Source organism: Coturnix japonica, chromosome Z, assembly GCF_001577835.2.
Source record: "Coturnix japonica isolate 7356 chromosome Z, Coturnix japonica 2.1, whole genome shotgun sequence".
NCBI classification, from domain to species: domain Eukaryota; kingdom Metazoa; phylum Chordata; class Aves; order Galliformes; family Phasianidae; genus Coturnix; species Coturnix japonica.
In genome coordinates this window covers 19224071-19243277 of record NC_029547.1, presented here as the reverse complement: position 1 = coordinate 19243277, position 19207 = coordinate 19224071, and positions in this window count along the sequence as shown.

The following is a 19207-nucleotide window of genomic DNA, read 5'->3' as shown; positions in this document are numbered from 1 at the left end:
TTTGACCTTAACAGCGTGCAAACTTTTAAGCACTGATAAATGCTTGTTGCACATATCTATCAAGCAAACCGTTGTCAAGGAAAAAGATGAAAGGAGCACTGAGGATAGTTTAAGATTTCTTGGAAAAAAAAACAAAACAAAACAAAACAAACAAACAAACAAACAAAAAAAAAAACCACTGCAGTTAAAACAATAATAAAATTTAGCCCTATGGTCTCTTCTTGAAAATTTGCAGTAAAAGTAGGGAACTCTTCTAGATTTGGAAACAGGAATACCAGGTTCTCCCCTATGCTGCTTGAGGTGGAGACAGCTAGTGACAGTAATATTTATATTTACTGTTATCAGCATTTGTTCACAGGTTAAAAATACCACATTGTCAAAAAAAAGAGATATGCTCCCAAAAATGAAAAAAAAATGATAAAGTTATTGAATAGTTTGTATGATTCTTATGGTTTAGTAGGTGGTCTGAAACAGCTGGTGCAAATCATGAGAATTTCAGTGGTGATAACTTTAAAAATGTCCAAAAAGCATATGGCTGTATAATGGATTTTAAAAGGATGTTAACAGCAGAAAAAGATTGGGTGGTTTTCTGGAGATTTTGGACTAGTGAAAATGTAAGGGGAAGTTAAGAAAAAAAAAAAAAAAAAAAAGCCTTTCCATAGGTCACTCATTTATTTCATATTTGGCAGACAACATAAATCAGCCCTTCATGCAGTATTGCATGAAAAAAAAAACAAAAAACAAAAAACAAACAAAGAAAGCTGTGCTGCTGAAAACTTTAAAAAAAAAAATCATTTCATCAGGCAGCCTCAAAAAATTACTCAAATGTCTGAAATGTTCCAGTTATGGCAATGAGCTGTTAGCTTGGGAGGAATCTCCTATGACCTAAATGTCTTTCCGTTATTTCCAGGATATTAAAAGAGGTAGTTCAACCTAAATGTTAATAATTGTTTTAATGTTACTTTAAATAGGAGAATATGTGGGAGATAAGCACCTTTTCTATTGAAGGTTAAGAAGAAAAAATAAGCATCATAAAAAATGGAGCTGGATCTCTTTGTATTATTCATTCACAGATTTCTTCTAACAAGTTCAGAAGCCAAGGGGCTGGAAGTTTCTGGCAAGCTAAACTCTGCTTTGAGTTTGGGAACTCACTTTATAATGTGCTAAGTTTTTGGCAGCTATTCTGTGGCCTTTTATGCAGAAGAACAATGTGATGTTGCTAGTGAGACCAATATTAATGCAAATATGCCTAATACTACTTACTTGTGATTCTTTCAATATAACTGCTTACATGGTAATAGAAACAAAAAATGCACCTGAAGATTTTCTTACTTTACTATGGTACTAAAATATTGATTCTATCTTTTCTCAAAAGAGTTCTGTCAAACACAGACTTGGGATGAAAACAAACAGAGAAAAAACAGCAAATCATAAAGATCTGTCTGTGCTCTTCATATCTCTTAGACTGTTTCCATTGAAAAAAAAATTGTGGCAATAGTTTAGTGAAAATGTAGATGTTTCTGAACCCAGTTCTAAAAGGAACCTGCTAAGCCGTGTTCAGCATCCCATTCCTAAGCTGACATGCTGCCCAGTCTTCCCAGAACTGTGGAAAGGGAAGTTGTTGCTTCTGTGCTGACTACACACAATAGATGAAATACGTCAGTCCTGTATGATGCCTGCTTTTCTATTCATCTTGAAACATTCTCTGTACATACCTCCCATTTAGCTCATTCTTTATTTCCAAGAAAAATAATACTGTAGAGTTCTATGGAAGAGGTTTTGGTTTTTTTTATTGTTGATTTATTTATGTAATTAGGTCTTTCAGCTTACTTCACTTGACCTTTGGGAGGAAGAGTTTTTTTCAGAATGTCACTCACCTTTTTACAGTCATCTGTGAAGAAAAATGTCTTCCAAACCCACTTTTATCCTATAAGTATAAAACATAATGGCTTGCAGTGCTTTACTCACGCTACTGCATCACATGCAACTCAAGAAAATGTTTTTCTTGCATGACAGGTTATTGTAAATAACAGTCACAACTTGTGGTTGTGTCATAATTAGTGCTGACTGCACAACCTGAACTGTTTGCTCAGAGTCCATTTTACAGACTTCATCTACCAAGGAATAAATGGGTATCTCAAAGCTTGGTTGTTTATAAAACCCATGGAGGGAAGTGAAAGTTAATGTTAATTCAGCAATGTGAATATTTTCTCCAGGAAACAGACGGCTGATCTCCCCAGAAGTACAACAGGAATGTGCAACAGAAACACCTGAACAAGAATATAATCTGCTGTACTGTAGTCACAGTTATTTACCATAACCCATCAGAGCCCTGATCTGGGAGCTGCACACAGAAGCTGAGGGGCTTCAGGGCTGGTAGCATCAATGTGTAGCATGCTAGAATGCATCCATGTCTGTGTGTTTTAAGGAGAAGCTGCCTATAACACCCAAAGGCTCTCTCATCATGCTGGAAATGAGGAACAGTTTTGGTAACCCATCTTGTAAAGCATGGGTAACTCTGGCCTGGTCTCCAAGGAAAAAATTTCAATGAAGATGGAGATAATACAGATGGCTTAGGACAATCTTTTCAGATATATACTAAAACTGTTAATTCTTTTGGCAAAATAAATAATTACATAATTTTTTCACAGGTTTCACCTGCTTGAAGGCCTTTTTTATTTATTTATTTTATTTTATTTTTTAATTTATTTTTTTTTTTTAATCAATAGGTTTCAGTATCTCCTTTCTCCTTAGTCATAGAAGTTTAGAGTCACACAGAATCACACAGAATCACAGAATCACAGAATGACTCAGGTTGGAAGGGACCTCAAGGGTCATGAAGCTCCAGCCCCCCTGCCTGGCAGGGCCACCAAACTTCCATGTTTACTAGATCAGGTTGCCCGGGGCCCCATCCAACCTGGCTTTGAATGCCTCCAGGGATGGAGCATCCACAACATCCCTGGGCAGCCTGTTCCAGGATGTCGCCACTCTCCTAGTAAAGCACTTCTCTCTAACATCCAACCTAAGAATAACCTGAATTGGAAGGGACCCACAGGGACTAATAAGTTTATGTCCTGGATCTGAGTTGAAGTGACAAATCAGTTCTTACTCTGTTCCTAGCACATCCAAGAATATTGCAAATGAGGCACTGTAAAATATAAGTATGATCAATACTTTAATTGTCATTACTACAAAGCAATCCAAATCAGAAAAAAACACTGCCCCAGGGGGGGTATTGGAATTTTCAGTTTGATGTCAAAAGGCAAATAGGAAAGAACAGTATGCATCCAGAATGCTGATATTGCCCAGATTTTATGTGAAAGGAAAATGGAATGTCAGATGTTGCTTTCCTGCCATCTTTTTGTACTTATAATGCCAGTAATAGTTCTTTTGATGGGAAGTCTTTCATCACTTCACATTAAAGGTTCTCACACTACCTGCCATGCTCTTCATTTATTCTGGACAAAAGAGTATTAACTGTCCCTTGGCTTCAGTCTTTGTTATGCTTCATCTCTTATGTGACAAGTCTATTAAGTGCTACCTTCCTCTCCTAAGCCCAGAGCAGGTCTTGTCCTACTTTAGTCTTTTGTATCAAAATGTTTGATATGTCATCTATCTTTATTCTAGAATTAGCAACGTATTTCTTTAATGTTTTCAAGATCTGTGGACAGGAGGTGATTAATGCCTATTAATTCTCATTAATTTATATTAGGTACATAAATATTACATTAGAAAACTAACTCATTAATTTTGATCTTTGCAGAAAACTCCAACACAGGCCCAACATCTCAGGTGTCAGTTATTGAGCCAATTATGTCCATTCTGGAAGAAAAGCAATTGATTTGCTTGCTTTTTGCTCATGTAAAAAAACAGTGTGCCAGATATAGGAGCATTTTACAAATGTCTTAAATTATACATAAATAGGAAGTTGTTAAAATGGGACAGAGGGATCATTTTTTTAAAAAGCAGATAGACCAACAGGTTGTAACTGCACACATTTCTTAGCATGCTAATTTTGTGGTCTTGGCAGTGTTTGGCAGAGATGCTGTGTAATCAATTTAACGTAGTGTCACGGGTTACTTAGATTTACCTAAGTAAATGCCCGTGACTGGGGAAGCCACCCCGTGGGCCCCCCCCCCGGGGCCCGGAAAGGAGGGGGAAAAGGGGAATGGGATAAAAACAGCGACAATCTAAGGAGGAAAAACTTATTTTACTAAATATGATATCGAAATACAAGATAACACAATATAATATAATTGAGGCTAACAAATCGAACAAACAGAGAGAGAGAGTCCCCGAAAACCGAGAGGCCTACTGTGAACTCTAGGCGACATGGCTGGAACGCTTCCCACTCTCCGAGAAGTTCGAGAGAAGAAGCGAGGGCACTCCAGCCTGGGAACGAGATTATATAGCGTCCTGGTCCCGTGACTTATCATTAACCCTGTTGTCCTCTGGGATATGTAGTCTTCTTCTGTGGACTTCACATTCAATAGAAGTATCCATACTTTACATGATGTTATGATGTGGAATACTGATAGTAAAATTACAAAATTACAAAACCATGACACGTAGCTTCTGATTTTATTTTTCTGCTATATTAACATTATTTCTCCATGGTACTTGCAGTTTTCTGATTGCTGGTTGTTTTTTGATGTTGTTGTTTTCGGTTAGTTTTTCATTGTTCTATTTTCTTCTTTTTCTCTCACTCTAAATTCCTCTATCTCAATGTATAGTTGGTATCCTATGTAGTCTTCTGTGACAGGAGAATGTACTCCAAACCATCCCAGCAGGTAAATGCTACCTGGAGCAGAGGTACACAAACTTGCTTATTTTCATCTTTAAATTTATATGATACTGACAAAGTATTTTATTCTGGATCTCATAAAACATCTAATGGGAGGACCATAAACCACTTATCTTTTATGAAAACCTTTAAAAAATTTATTAGGTGTACATACATTGTGAATGGAAGGTCCAAACGCCTGAAATCTAACATTAAATTTTTTCAGTGTTACCAGAGATCGCTTTAGTTTCTTTAGCAGGCTTAGCTGCTTTCTTATCTTTCTCAGTATTTTCTGGCATATGTCTTCTGTCAGAAATGCTTTGTGCTGAATCATTTTAATTCTGAACAATGATGATGCTACCTATAAATGTGCTAGAGCTGTGGGGCTCTGTGGTGTCAGATCGATTAGACTTTCTGCAATATTAACAAATCTAAGTCTGGTTTAGCTGGGCTGTTATACTCCCTCAACAGGACTTAGCCATGCTGCTGAAAACCTGACTCCTAGCAAAGCACCCTTGGGACATGCTTCCACCGTTGAGAGCCCACTTCTGTGGGTTGGCATAGAATATCGTCTGGTTAACCTAAATCAATTTTTCATGTTCACCATTTTCAATATGAAGACCTGGCAACTTTAGAGGTATGCAAACATGATGTAGGGACATGTGTCAGTTTTTAAGAGGAACTTTAATTTACCATTTCCTGAGCTTCCTGTTCCCTGACTATAAATCCACAGATCTCAGTTTCCTCAAGGACACAGCTTTCTGGATGGATTATACCCAATGTGATGTGCTAGGCTGTTTTACCTCTTTGATCTTCTCTAGTGCAACACCAGATTAAGTATCCATGGCTAATCATGGAAGACAGGCTAATCAGGAAGCCTGGGAAATAAAACCAAAATGCAAAGCCTTTTTATTCAGAGATTTAATATTGAATAAATAATCAACCTATTCTAGTAGAAGTACGTCTTAAACTTTCAGTTCTTTTTTTCTTTTTGGAGGTAGCTGTAAGTAGCTGTGTGTCTATAAGAAGCAATCTTTTCGTCACCCAGTAAGAAAAGCAACATCAGTATAAGAGGTAGCTTGTATATTTTGTTGGATTTCTTTCAGCACCTCTTGGAGCAATTTCCTACTCAATGCCACCTCTAGTATTTAATTCTTCCCTATTTTTTAATTTATGTTTTCTCCTAATGAAGGTCTTGGGAATTTTCAGCTGCCTATAACAAGATGGTATTCTGAATGCTAACCCAAGGCTGTGTCTTTTTGTGGATCATGGTAATTATGAGATAATTTACAGGAATGTTAAGTAGCTGCACTTTGTTTTAGGAAGCATACCAGACTGTCACTTCAAATTGGCAAAAAGGCATAGATATGTTACGGTTCGCCTCCTATGCATTTAAGTACTTCTTACTGAGAGTCTGTGACTGAAACTGAATTTTGGATTGGAACCACTCCTCTGTGGGGAAGAGAGCAAACCTATCAACATTGTTTGTAATATTTCCCTCACTTTAGAAGAAAATGCATGGCTACAGAATTAAAAAGACAAAACCTGCTGATCCAGAGAGATCACAAGTGTTCTGGCAGCATTCTCTAGTCTCATGCTTTGAAGTTCTTCCCGGTGATGAGATCAAGATGATAGGCATTATCACATCTTATCTAGGTCTATCTTGTTAAGATACTTTGCTAGCCAAAATGTGGAAAAGAGGGGGAAGAATCAAGATCTGCATCATGGCACAGAGCAAAATATTCCATACCAAATAGTTTTGTCCTAAGTAGAGATCTCTAACCAATTATTTCAACTGTAGTGATATTAAGTTTTATGAGTCTCATAATGTCATAATTCTGGTTTGCACTTTCAGTTTCTGAAAACCTGAATCTGTTAAGTGGGATTCTTATCCTTAGCTTATAAAAAATACCTCAGGATCCATTCAGTGTTTATTTGGAAATGTCATCAAAGCAGAAGAAAGACATTTTCTGCAGTACAAAGTAGTCCTCCCCTCTTGGGAACTACTGAAATGTAAAGAAAAGGTGGCTGAAAATAATGTTCTGGAGAAAATGAACAGAAATTGGCCCACTGGGCTGGACTTCTCATTCTCAGTTTCTCAAGGAGCTCCAGGGAATGGATATTGCAGGAGCTGCAGCACACCTGTTTCCACAAAAAGCATGCAGATGCATTTTGCAATACATTTTACAGACAGAAAGGGCAGTCTAGCTTTCAATTTGGGACCTATTAAGATCTGCTAATTAGGTAAAGTCCAGGTGTTTATCAACAATTGCAAGGAACATATATTTATTTAATTGCTTATTTAATTGTGTCTTCCAAGCTGTCTCAGGAACCTCATACTGTTGCTTTACAATCTTGTCTACTCCTGAGTCTGATCAAGTCAGCAGGGGAGCACTAAGAAAAGGCACAGTGGGTATTGCACTAAGTGTTGTTCACCACTTAGTAACTATCTTTAAAGAAGTTATTACAAGTTGCTTGAATCCAAATTCTTTTCATACCAGGGCTAATCTGGATTCATAAATATGAAATGTGTGTTTTAAACTGGATAAAATATTTTATTCCAAGTGAAACAAGGACTAAAATAATTAACAGTGAGTTAATAATGGGGTTCTGTATGGAGAAGCAGAAATTACAGCGTCATGGGACTGTTGTTGGAAGGGACCTCCAGACTGTGTTGTCTATCCCCTTATTAAAGGGGAATCTTGCTGAGGATGGTGTCCAATTAGAATATGAATGTTTTGATTATCTGCAGGAGCTGAGTCCACAACCCCCATAGGCAAATTGTTCCAGTGCTTTCTTACCTTCTGAATGGCTGGTCCTGAGGGCCGGGTGAGCAGCCTGTTCCCCAGAATTTCACCACTTGAGCACCACCACTTCCTACCATAGGTCTGCTCCTAGCACATACTCATGCTGGTGCTTACGGTGGAAAGTGCCTAGAGACCTCTCTCTACTTATTGTTACTAACTTTCTTGAAGTTTTCTAAAGAGAAGGGCATCAGCAAATGATTTGTGTCAGATACATAGGCAGATGGATGAGGGCTGAACTGAAGCCTCCTAAGCTTGGAAGCTGAGGCTCATGATGCAATCTGTTCTGTGAACATCCTTTTTCATGTTATTTCTAGCTGTTTCTGCAATGTGTCATCAAATGCTATTCATACTATGAAGCACAATGATTGCATTGCTCTCCTTTTTTTTTTTTTTTTTTTTCCGCTAGAGTTTGCTGTGACTGATTAAACAGTATGTGGGCTACAATTGGCTTCGATGTAGGATACAAAACTGACTCCTTCCTGCATGAGGGAACCTCCATAGCAGGCAGTACTTTTAATTTTTGTCTCTTAAGCTAGAGTCCAGAAATGTAAAGGTCATACATAAATATTATCATGAAAAATTCAAAAGCCATGAAAAATAACAAGATTTGAGTGCTTTATCTCAAATTTTAAAATTATTCATGTCTCCTAACTGTACATGTTGTAATGATCCTTGTCTCCACCACTCCTTAAAACTTCATATTCAACAATTATCTATTCTCTTACCCTGGGAAAAGAAATACCAGACACATACAGCTAAGCAAGTTGTGCTGTGCCTTTTTGGCCAGTTTTTTTTACAACAGCTTTGGCCAGTGAATATTTCTGGCAACTAATGACAGCTGAGCTCATCCTGCATACTTCCTTATTAGGGTGTCACTCTTCATCAGCATTTTTTTCTCATGATATCTGTGAGTCTCAGTAAACTGTATGCTTGGCTAAAACTGGCAAGAAGGTGCTGAAGTTATTAGAGTAAGAAACAGGACAAGTAGCTTGTTCTCATTACCTTAGTTTCCCTAGGAAACAAGACTGAATAATTCAGATGCATTTCCTATTGCTGTACTGAGGAAAGAGTGGGGGAAAAAAAAAAAAAAGTGCAACAAGAAAAAGAAAAAAGAAAACACAATAACTATAGCACAAAAACATACTAATAAAGACAGCAAAATACTAGATAAATAGGATATAGTATATCATTACAGGTTGTTCAGTGAACACATAAGTGAATGACCCTGGTTTACTGTTTCCCTACTATTTCTAAGAGGAGTGTAGATTCTGCTAACAATCTCCATTAATTCTTTCTGCTCCATAGCATTTAGCCCCTAAATTTAGATTAAAGAAAATGCACAGCTTGCCTGGAAACTGAGTTCAGTGTAGCTTTTGAAACATACTAATTTGTCATAGTTTAAACCTGCAGGGTTCTTGAAGATTTTGGTTTCCCAGAAATTTTAGTCTGAGATTTTCAAAATGACAAGTTCTTTTTGCTTGCAAATCACAACACTGACCTACATGGGTCTTCAGAGCTCCTTCCCCTGAGTTTCACCTCTTCATTCTCTTTCTCAATAACTTGGTTAGCTTCAAAAGCAGTTTTAAACTTACAGCTTATATTCCAGATGGAATACTAGATAGTCAGATGTTTTAAAAGTGTATTTAAGTGCTATATTGTGTAGCACAATTATAGTGCTGCATTGGATACAGTGACAGTATTCTGACTCTTTTTGATAGGAATACTGAAAATGTTTGCAGTTTCCTCCTCACCCTAAGGTGTGGGGGGACACCCACTGGTGACCAGTCCCATGGCAGCCTCCTGATCTTGGCCACCTGTGCTTCACTACATCTTCACTTTTACAGAGGATCACAATGGATGTTTTCACCTGTGCATCAACTCCTTTCCTTTTTTCCACAGTTCCCAGAGCACTACATTTTCATTCTGATTCTTGCTCTTTAGTTAAACTTGGTTATTTCCAAGTGACCACAATGCTTCTCTCAGACATGCTTAAAAATCTCAGCAGCAGAAAGTTTATTTTTGTAGAAAACAAACAAAAAAATTTACTATTTGTGAAATATCCTGCATTCAACTAATATATTGTCTATGATGGTCATCTCAGAAACACATTTGCTTTATTTCTTTGTCAGGATTTGATGAAAAAGACCTTTCTCAGTCTGAAAGTCAATGTTCCCCTGTCCAAAATAAAAATATACTGCATGTTTGTCAGAAATATCCACATCACGTTCAACCTCCTTGTTCTTCAGCTTTTTCTCATTCAGCAGTTATTCATTCAGGAATGCAGAATCACAGGATCATAGGGGTTGGAAGGGACCTCCAGAAATCATTGAGTCCAACTCCCCCTGTCAAAGCAGGTTCCCCACACCAGCTCACACAGGTAGGCGTCCAGGCACGTCTTGAATATCTCCAGAGACGAGACTCCATAACTCCCCTGGGCAGCCTGTTCCAGTGCTCTGTCACCCTCACCGTAAAGAAGTTCTTCCGCACATTCATGTGGAACTTCCTATGCTTCAGTTTCTGTCCATTTCCCCTTGTCCTGTCTCCACACACTACCGAAAAGAGTCTCGCCTTGCCACTTTGCCCCCCCCACACACACACTTCAGATATTTATAGACCTGGATCAGGTCCCCTCTCAGTCTTCTTTTCTCAAGTCTGAACAGACACAGTTCACTTAGCCTTTCTTCATACCAGAAGTCCTAAGTGTGCATACCACCTGCAGTGCTACCTAGAAGAGCCTTTACACAAGAGGAAAGATAGATCAGATAAATGTTTGAAGCAGAAGAGGAAGCCAGGAGACAAAGGAAGAGTTAGCATGACCTCCAAAAGAGGATAATATAAAGATAGCAGTATCTACTGGTGAGTATTGGCAATGAAATAATATATTGTCTAAAGCACAGAAAAGTTACTTTTTGCATGATAAACACTCTTCAGCAAATGTGCCACACAAAGAATCCAGCAATTTTAGGAAATACATCATTGAGTACTTCAGGTCTGGGGGGAGGAGGAATAAAAAGCTCTGCTCTTTTGAATGTAAGTGAGTAGATTTGAAAACTATGACTGGAAATAAAAAAAATAATAACAATTAATAACAACAAAAAGAAAAATAAAAAAGGTTGCTAGGTCTCAGGTCTGTTATAACTTCCTGTGAGATCTTTATGATGAGGTACCAGAGTAAGGCTGAGATATTTGGTCTGAGGAGAAAGTGACAGGAAAGACTGAAATGTATAACTGAATTTGCTCATTTATTATAATGACCCACTGGATACTGGATACATCTTATTCACAGACACTGATTGGAAAGGGCCTTTGGAGATCTAGCGGCCTACCTCTAGTTTGAAGTAATGCTGCTTCCAGCACCAGGTCAGGTCAGCCATGGATTTGTCTACAGGAGATGGCAATTCTGCAGAATCTCTAAGCAAATTTATTCTAGTGCTTCAGCAATCTCCTGTTCAGCCATGAGAAGCAGTAAAGGAAACCAGTGAACCCAAGTAAACAGTGACTTAGCACATTTTTAAATGTTGAGCTCATCCTTCAAACAGTGAGAATGTTTAATCACTGAAGCTACAGAAAAGATTAATGCTCCACTTCTTGTTATCTTTGAGCACAAACTGCTTTTCTGGAAACTGTTTTTACATGTACAAGGTGTATGTCTATGAAGCACAAGTTATCAGGCTCTGAGTAGGGTTAAGAGATAAATTTCTCTGCAATTTAAGGGACATTTAGGTGACAGTAGAACAAATTAAGTTCATTCTTTTTTGTCTATCTATGAATTAATACAGTACACATACAGTAATTCTGTGCACACAGATAAGCACTGGTATGTCTGTCTGAGCCATTCCACAGTAACTGAGATATTCATTTACGAGTGCATGCTGTGAACACCTGGAGTCTCATTACTTCACGGGGGCCAGAAGTAGCTTTGCAGCGACACTCATTTAGTCTATACGGGAGAGATTCCAACCACAGCAGTCTCTGTGAGAATTTCTATGTCTTTAGAAACAAAACATCTTGAATCATAAACTCATTCTAATGTTGGGAAGTCATTACTGGTTATTTATCATAATCACTCAATGCCTTCCTCATCAAGAAAATATATCCTTCCAAAATAAAATAGAACCTTCCTGGCTGGGCACTATGGAGTAGCCTGCATTTCTGCCCTGTTTATTGTAACAATATTGTGTGAGTTCTGAGATCCTGGAACTTGCCAGAAGATAAGGAACTGCCCAATGACGATTCTCCATCAATCTGCACTAGCACTGAAGCATCATTTAAAAGAGTGTTTGTTCTAATTGTTCTCTGTAAGATGTTCCACTAAAATCCTAATTTTCCCCAACAGAATAATAGCATGATATAGTGCAAAACGTAACTGGTTACAATACTGGCTTCCAGTAAAGTCCAATCTTTCTACTTTTTCTTTTCATTTTGTTAGGTTGGAGCAAAACAGAACTTAATGTCTAACCAACTTAATTTGTATTGAGGGTGGGTGGATGTTTTCAGAAAAATGAAGTCTTTGGTCTAAATCTTATATTAAGAATAGCACCCCATATTTTCACTGAGGGCAACTAAGTCACAGCAAATGTTGTGTGATAGGACTAACTTCATGAAACTAGAAAATAAACATCCAAAAAATACTGAACTATGAAAAACAGATATTGAAAACAGTTTTATGAATCCATAAATTGTGTTTTCATTGTTCAATTTGATACAGATCAATGATAATTTTGATAAAGATCAACTAGTTTTCTTCAGCCAAAATGATTTTCTTTGAATAGACAAAAGAGGAAAGAGAGATTTTAAGCCAGTGCAAATTTTTTGAAATTAATGACTTTATTTCATTTTGCAGTAGTTGAGACTGAAGTGCAACTAACTTACCAGACTGTGACTCCTTTATGGCTTACCACTTATAAGTGGCAGAAGTTGCTCTGTAAGCATAAATATGCATTATTTTACAAGAAAGCTCTTCTCATTTTTTTTTCTCTGTGAGATGTTATAACAGTGATGTGGGTGACATGTCCAGCATCTGTCTGAGTGTGCTGCCTGCTTTTGATTATTTTTAACAGTAGCTCTTCACCATCTCTCCTCTTAGCCTTAAAAGGAGACATTTCAGCAAATAAAGTACTTATGGGCATCAGAAACTTCCTATAAGCAGTGAAAGTACAGCACTTAAATCTTGAGAACTGTGGGGAGCTACAAAGGAGCTGTAGTATTTCTCTGAATCCTGGACTGTGTCTTATCCTGTGATGCGTATATTCAAAGGGATGAGTGGGCTGAGTGTGTGGCATCTCATGACTTCAGTATTAATGTTTCCTTAAATTCCCTTTTCTTTTTTGAATGTGCTTTTATGTATTTTATCATGCTTTTTTTTCTATAAGTTTTTATCTTTTGCAACAACAGTTTGGAGAGCAGTGAAGGGGATGATTTTCATCAGCAGGAGTTGATGTAGGCTGCCCACTTCAGAGTGCTAGGAGCAGGAAGCTCTTTAAAGTAAAGAAATAGTTCTATTTCTCAACAGTTATAATAAACAAAAAGCTGCACTAGTTTCAAAAAGTTTCCAATGCAGAAGAAAATGGAAGAAGCAAAAAAAGAACTTAGTGACTCCCCTGTGATGTGTGCTGTATGCTTCATTCCCTTCTGCTCTTCATGAGACAAGCAATAGCTTCATCATCTTGGGAGACCAAACCACAGTCCCACCCAGTGGCATGAGCCATTAAGAGAAGTATTTAATAAAATCCTGCTGTCAGCCAGGCAGTCATCTCACTGATAACAGTATGTGGAAGATGCACATCAAAAACAGAGTTCTCAGAGGTAACGAGACTTAGGCTGAGTATTCTTTTGAGTTGTGTAAATCCTACTTATCCCAGCACTGACTTATGATGATGTATGTCCTGTAACCAACCTGAATTATAAATAAAACTCACTGTTCCTTCTGAAAAGAGCACTCAACCAAAAGATCAGAAGGAAAAAACATGCAGGGAAGTTGCAGTATAATCTCCAGGCCATATTCACCAGTGACTACACTTCAAACCACGTCTCCTTACCTCCCTCTTTAGGGAAATTACCGCAGTATATTTAGTATATTCACAGTAAGCGCCTGTGAATGATGTGCTACACGTTTCTTTAAGGAAATCTGTCCCTACACTTGCACCGTTACACTGTGGGCTCTCAGCCTCCCCACCTGTCAAATAAATCCTGAAGAAACGTCATATCTAGAGTGTCTGTTTCCTGCCAGGCAATGCCCTGTGACCCCTGGCAGCAGGAGCCTCTTTCCCCTCTGTCTAAGTCTGCTGCTTTGTGTATTCTCCACGTGAGAGTCAAGAGCTCTTCTCCCTTGGAAGGCCTTGGGCTGAAATCCCACGTAGGAAGGAAGAAACACGCAGCATCTATTGTCAGAGATAAAAACTTAATTAGCTTGGAGGATGTGCGAGTAAAGGAAGCTTACAGGAAAGCAGGATCAGGTGATTCTGAAGCATTTAAAGGCACTGGTTGCAAAAATAGGGTAAAGTAAGGCAGAATGCGGGAAAGGCATATGTTTTAGATGTAGTCCTTCAGTGGTAGCCTAGGTCTGACAGCTTGTTGAAGTGCACCCTTTGTCCCCATGAATCACCACAGAGAAGGCCATTGTGATATGTTTATTGTCTTGGCACATGAAGTCACAGTACAGGCAGATCTAAACAGTGCACCTGAGCTGTTTTGAAGATGTAAAACAAACAAACAATCAAAAAAGTATCTGTAGTAATACATCTTTGTATAGCATGTGTTATGCCTGCATATAGTTCTCAATGAGGGCAAATAAAGATTTGAATACTTTTCGATAAGGGCAAATAAGAAAAGAGTTGAATCCTTCTGGATTTGGTATTTATTATTGATAACAATCTATTCAGTATTTTATCTGGATTATTCTGCTTCGACTTTAGTATAGTTAGTTTACTGATGTGGAATGGCCACATTCTCTTCTGATTTTTATGGTCTTTTTGCATTTTATGCATGCTGTTATAAAAAAATATCAAGGTAGCAGTTACTTAACTAGGAAACATTTACCTCGGCAGCTTTACATGTAGTTCTAACAGAATCAAGAATTTGATTCAACTATTTGTACAACAGAAACTGACACTTTAGGTAGACAAAACATTTCACATTTTAATTAGAACATGACAAAAAGTCAGGGAGGAGGCTGAATAGAGTAAATTCAAAATGGCTTATAGCAAAATTACTTTCTCAGAAGGTCAGCTTACTGAGTTCATTTCACAAGGGATATTTTTAGCAACTTGGAAATTTCATTAAGAGCTGCCTGCTTAGACTTAATGTGAAAATTAGAATCAGTGGCTACTGTTATGTAAACAGGAAAAGCCTGGTTTTATGTCACATAACCCAATATAGGTTAATTATACCAAAAATAGAACAGAATTCTGACCACATAATTTGATAAATGCATACAAATAATTAACAAAACAAAACAAAGAAAGAAAGAAAGAAAGAAAGAAAGAAAGAAAGAAAGAAAGAAAGAAAGAAAGAAAGAAAGAAAGAAAAAAGTATTCAAAATGTGCTATTTTCATCCACTACGTTTTTTGGGGGGTTTGTTTGTTTGTTTGTTTGTTTTATTTTTGTTTTTTTGTTTTGTTTTGGTTTTTTGGAATTGCTGGAGAAAATTAAAATTTGCTGCAAAATTAAAGTTAATAAAAATACCTCACAGCAGTGGGTGAGAGGTTCAATAGACATTTCAGGTTTTTCTGATATCAGTACTATCCAAAAAGATATCTGCCATTTTCCTGAGAATTAGATAAAAGGCATATGAAATTTCTGCAGGAATATTTATGAGACCTAAGTAGACCAGGGTTACTCCCTGTGGACTCCTGTTTCCTCTGCATGTTCAAGCTATGCTTACAGCAAGGTTGGAGAGCAGCCATCACTGCAGTTTCAGGAAACTGAGGTGACCAGCCACTGACCGAGGGCCACTGTCTCTCACAGCAGATCAAGAGCCATTCTGGTTTGCTCCCAGCTTCCTCATCAGGATGTAGTGGTACATCCAAGTCATGAGCAGTTTCCTTTGTGTGCACCTCCTCTGCTTGTGGTTGGTTAGATAAGGGATATTATATAGCTTCTCCGTCTCTTTGATGGACAAAATTTATCGAAGGGATGTCCTACCCTTCCTTGTGTGACTGTGACTATGTAGTATTGTATACGTGCGATATCAATGCAGTTTCTCTCTGTTCCTGCTGAGGAAATGCCTGCTGCTGGGGCAGTGGTGGCAAAGCACTGCTACAAGTCCCAGACTTGGCACCAACTCATCTCCCAAAACAATTTTGTAATTTCTGGCCTGGGTACGTTAGACTTATAGCAGGTTATTTATGGCACTTATCAAATTATTAGTAATCACAATCAGTGGTTTAAAAAATGCGCTGAATTTAAAGGTGGCAAAAAGCCAGAGATATCACTCTGCATGGTATCATAAGCAGAAAATAATCTGCCCACAATATCTACAATTTTAAATCTGTGTCTCCTGAACTACTCACTGCAGCCAGCTTCCATTTCCATCGGTAGCTGATGGCTCACAGCTTCAGTTCAGCTTTACCATTTTTCAAAATTACCTTCAGAATAGGTCCATTAAATTCTTATCTACACATCTCTCATCTCCCAGAAGGCAGCCAGTACTGCAGGTGGTAGATGCAATCATGTTGTAATAGTCAAGCTAGCTGTTGAGTCAGAAGAATATAGAGAAGCAGCTGCTGCTGAGAAAGGGAGAAGATAAACTGGTGTATAAATAAGAATTTGTAGTTAATCAGTTTAGAAATCGATTACCTTCTAATCAACAAAGTATCATGCAGAACAAGTAGAGGGACTCAACTTTCAAACTGGAACAAGAAACATTTTCAATTTAGACAACAGAACAAATTAGGAGTTTCCAAGATGTAATAGATACCACCCAAAAATTAGTCTGTCAACCATTTTTTGTACTATTGATGAATGAAATGTTAAAAGAACTTTTGGCTTAACTCTTCCATATGTTCTGAAAAACACATCAAGAAAACAAAATAATTGTAGAATATAAGTAAGTGCATTACAACCCTTCAAATATTATTGATGATCAACATTTAATCTCTGAACTAAAAATGGGCAGATAATCAGCTATGTAGCTGATGAAACAGCTTGTTCAGCTGCTGTAAAACTGACAAAAACTTCTATAAAGTATGCAAATGTCTATTCTGAAGCAGGAATAAAAGTGTAAATTTGATTGAATAGTAAAATATACAGTGCTTCTAGCATAACACAAAATTTGCTGGCCATATGTTCATACCTATTACCTAAAGGAAAAATAGATTTATTCTTCAATCCTAAGATTTATTATCCTTCCTACCTGTATTCATAATACTAGTTTGTGTTGGGGGTATATGTACTTATATACATATACATATATTTGTATATGTATGCATATATGTGTATATATGTGTGCATAAATGTATAACATACATAAATAATCAAAAGCAGCAGATCTTATTACGTTATAGTAATCTAAACATGAAAGAAGTGACAATTAGATGATAATTATTTCAGATTTTCTAAGAGCTCAGATTATTTGATTTTCCTTATCTATACTTTTCCATACTGGAAAGTCAATTATTCTTATAAAGGTTTTAATAATAAAATCCTTGAAAATTTGACAAATAGCCTGTATAAATAAGGAAACTTATGTAAGTAATGTCGTAGAGATTTGTTTCAACAACAAATTGCTCAGAAGAGCTACGGTGAGATGAAAATGGATGCTGAAAATTCAGTCTCCATCACAAAGAAATGTAATTAATTTTTTTGTAATTCATGCATTTCTGGGATCACCTCGGAGCTAGTGGCTCCATTGGTTGAGCAAAAACAGATAAGAGCGGGTGACCTGCTATATTAGAGTTGATATTTTTCTACCTATCACAAGATGGAGTTCCTTAGGTGAACTCAGATAAAACAATTACACCATTCCCAACAATTTGTTTCTCTTTTTTTTTTTTTTTTCCAGAGAGGAAAAGATGATCTCTTTTTTAGAGATTCATAAAGGCAGTGTATCCAGCAATTTTATTACATACAATTGCAGAAACATCTGTGATTCACAGATTTCCTACACTGAAGAAGTTTTCCCTTCCAAAAATAACCTACCACAAAATTAAACTTAGTATTTTTTGTCTATTGCTGTTTTTGTTTTGGTTTCTGTTTTTGTTTTGGTTTCTGTTTTTGTTTGGTTTTTTGTTCATTTTAATTTACTGCCACAAACCCTCTACGTATTTCTTAGTTCCTGCCACAGCTGAGATAAACATTCTCACAGCCAGAAGCCACATTCATGACTAGGCTGTCATTTGGACTACAACTATGAATTGCCATGCCCTACTGCTGCCACCAAACACCTGGTATTGCACAATTAAGCACAATGAGGTCCAGTGCAGAGATTTTCTATACCATCCTGATAGTCATGAGGACCACACAGTACCCTATAATTGGTTGCACAGTTAGGTGTCCAGACAGGTCTTTACTACCTCCATAGAAAAGGATTCCACAACTTCCCTGGGCAACCTGTTCCAGTGCTCTGTCACCCTTCTGTAGAGATCTTCCCCATGTTTGTATGGAACTTCCCATGTTCAAGTTTTAGAATATTACTCCTTGTCCTGTTGCTATGGGGCACCAAGAAGAAGCTGGCCTCATGCATTTGTCTCCCACACCCCTTTAGATATTTATCCCTGCTCAGTTTCCATTTCCCTGGGCTGAACAGATCAAGTAACTCAGCCTTTCCTCATATAGGAGATAAGGGCCTCCAGGCCTTTTATCATCTTTATGGCCTTCTGCAGTACTCCATCTAGGAAATCCCTGTCTTTTTTGAACTGGGGAGCCCAGAACTAGACACAGGCATGAGATTTCCCCTTGGTGAATCCATGTTGACTACTCCTAACAAACTTCTTCCAGTTATCTGGAGAAGGTATCCAGACCAAGTTGTTCCATCACCTTTCCAGGGACAGAGGTGATATTAAATCCATTAATATAAAATTGAATGTAGTGACCTGGATGCAAATCAGACAGCATGGAGTACTGGATAACATCCTACTTGATTATATTCTTAGGCAAATAAATATATCCTACTCTAACTACTGTGAGGAGTAGGAAATTTGTTTATAATGTGAAAAACTTACATTAAAATCGCTTTGGCACCTGAACTGTTAATCTGATGTCTGTTCAGCTATAAGCCACTCTTAAAACTGCCCTTCTCAGATACACTTCATTATGCATAAATACTAATCACAGTAGGATCTTCAGTCACCTTTACCCAGAGCACACGCCTTCTTGTCTCTAGCCAAGTAAGGGTTACATAATTCAGCATAACAAAAGAGCAGAAGAGACCCATCAATAACTCATTAATATATTGAAAAAATACAGTTTAATATTCCATGTTGCTTGTATGTGTGAACATTTATGCTATCAATTATCTGTAGAACAAAGGTGTTGAATTTCTTTTTCCACTCTGGTAAAATGATTTGCCTTGTCCTGGAAAAAAACATATCAGCAACCTTGACACAACTTTTCACTGCATCTTGTTCCCCAATCCACTGAGTCATGAGCCTTACTAGAGAAGGGAACTGTCCCTGAACAT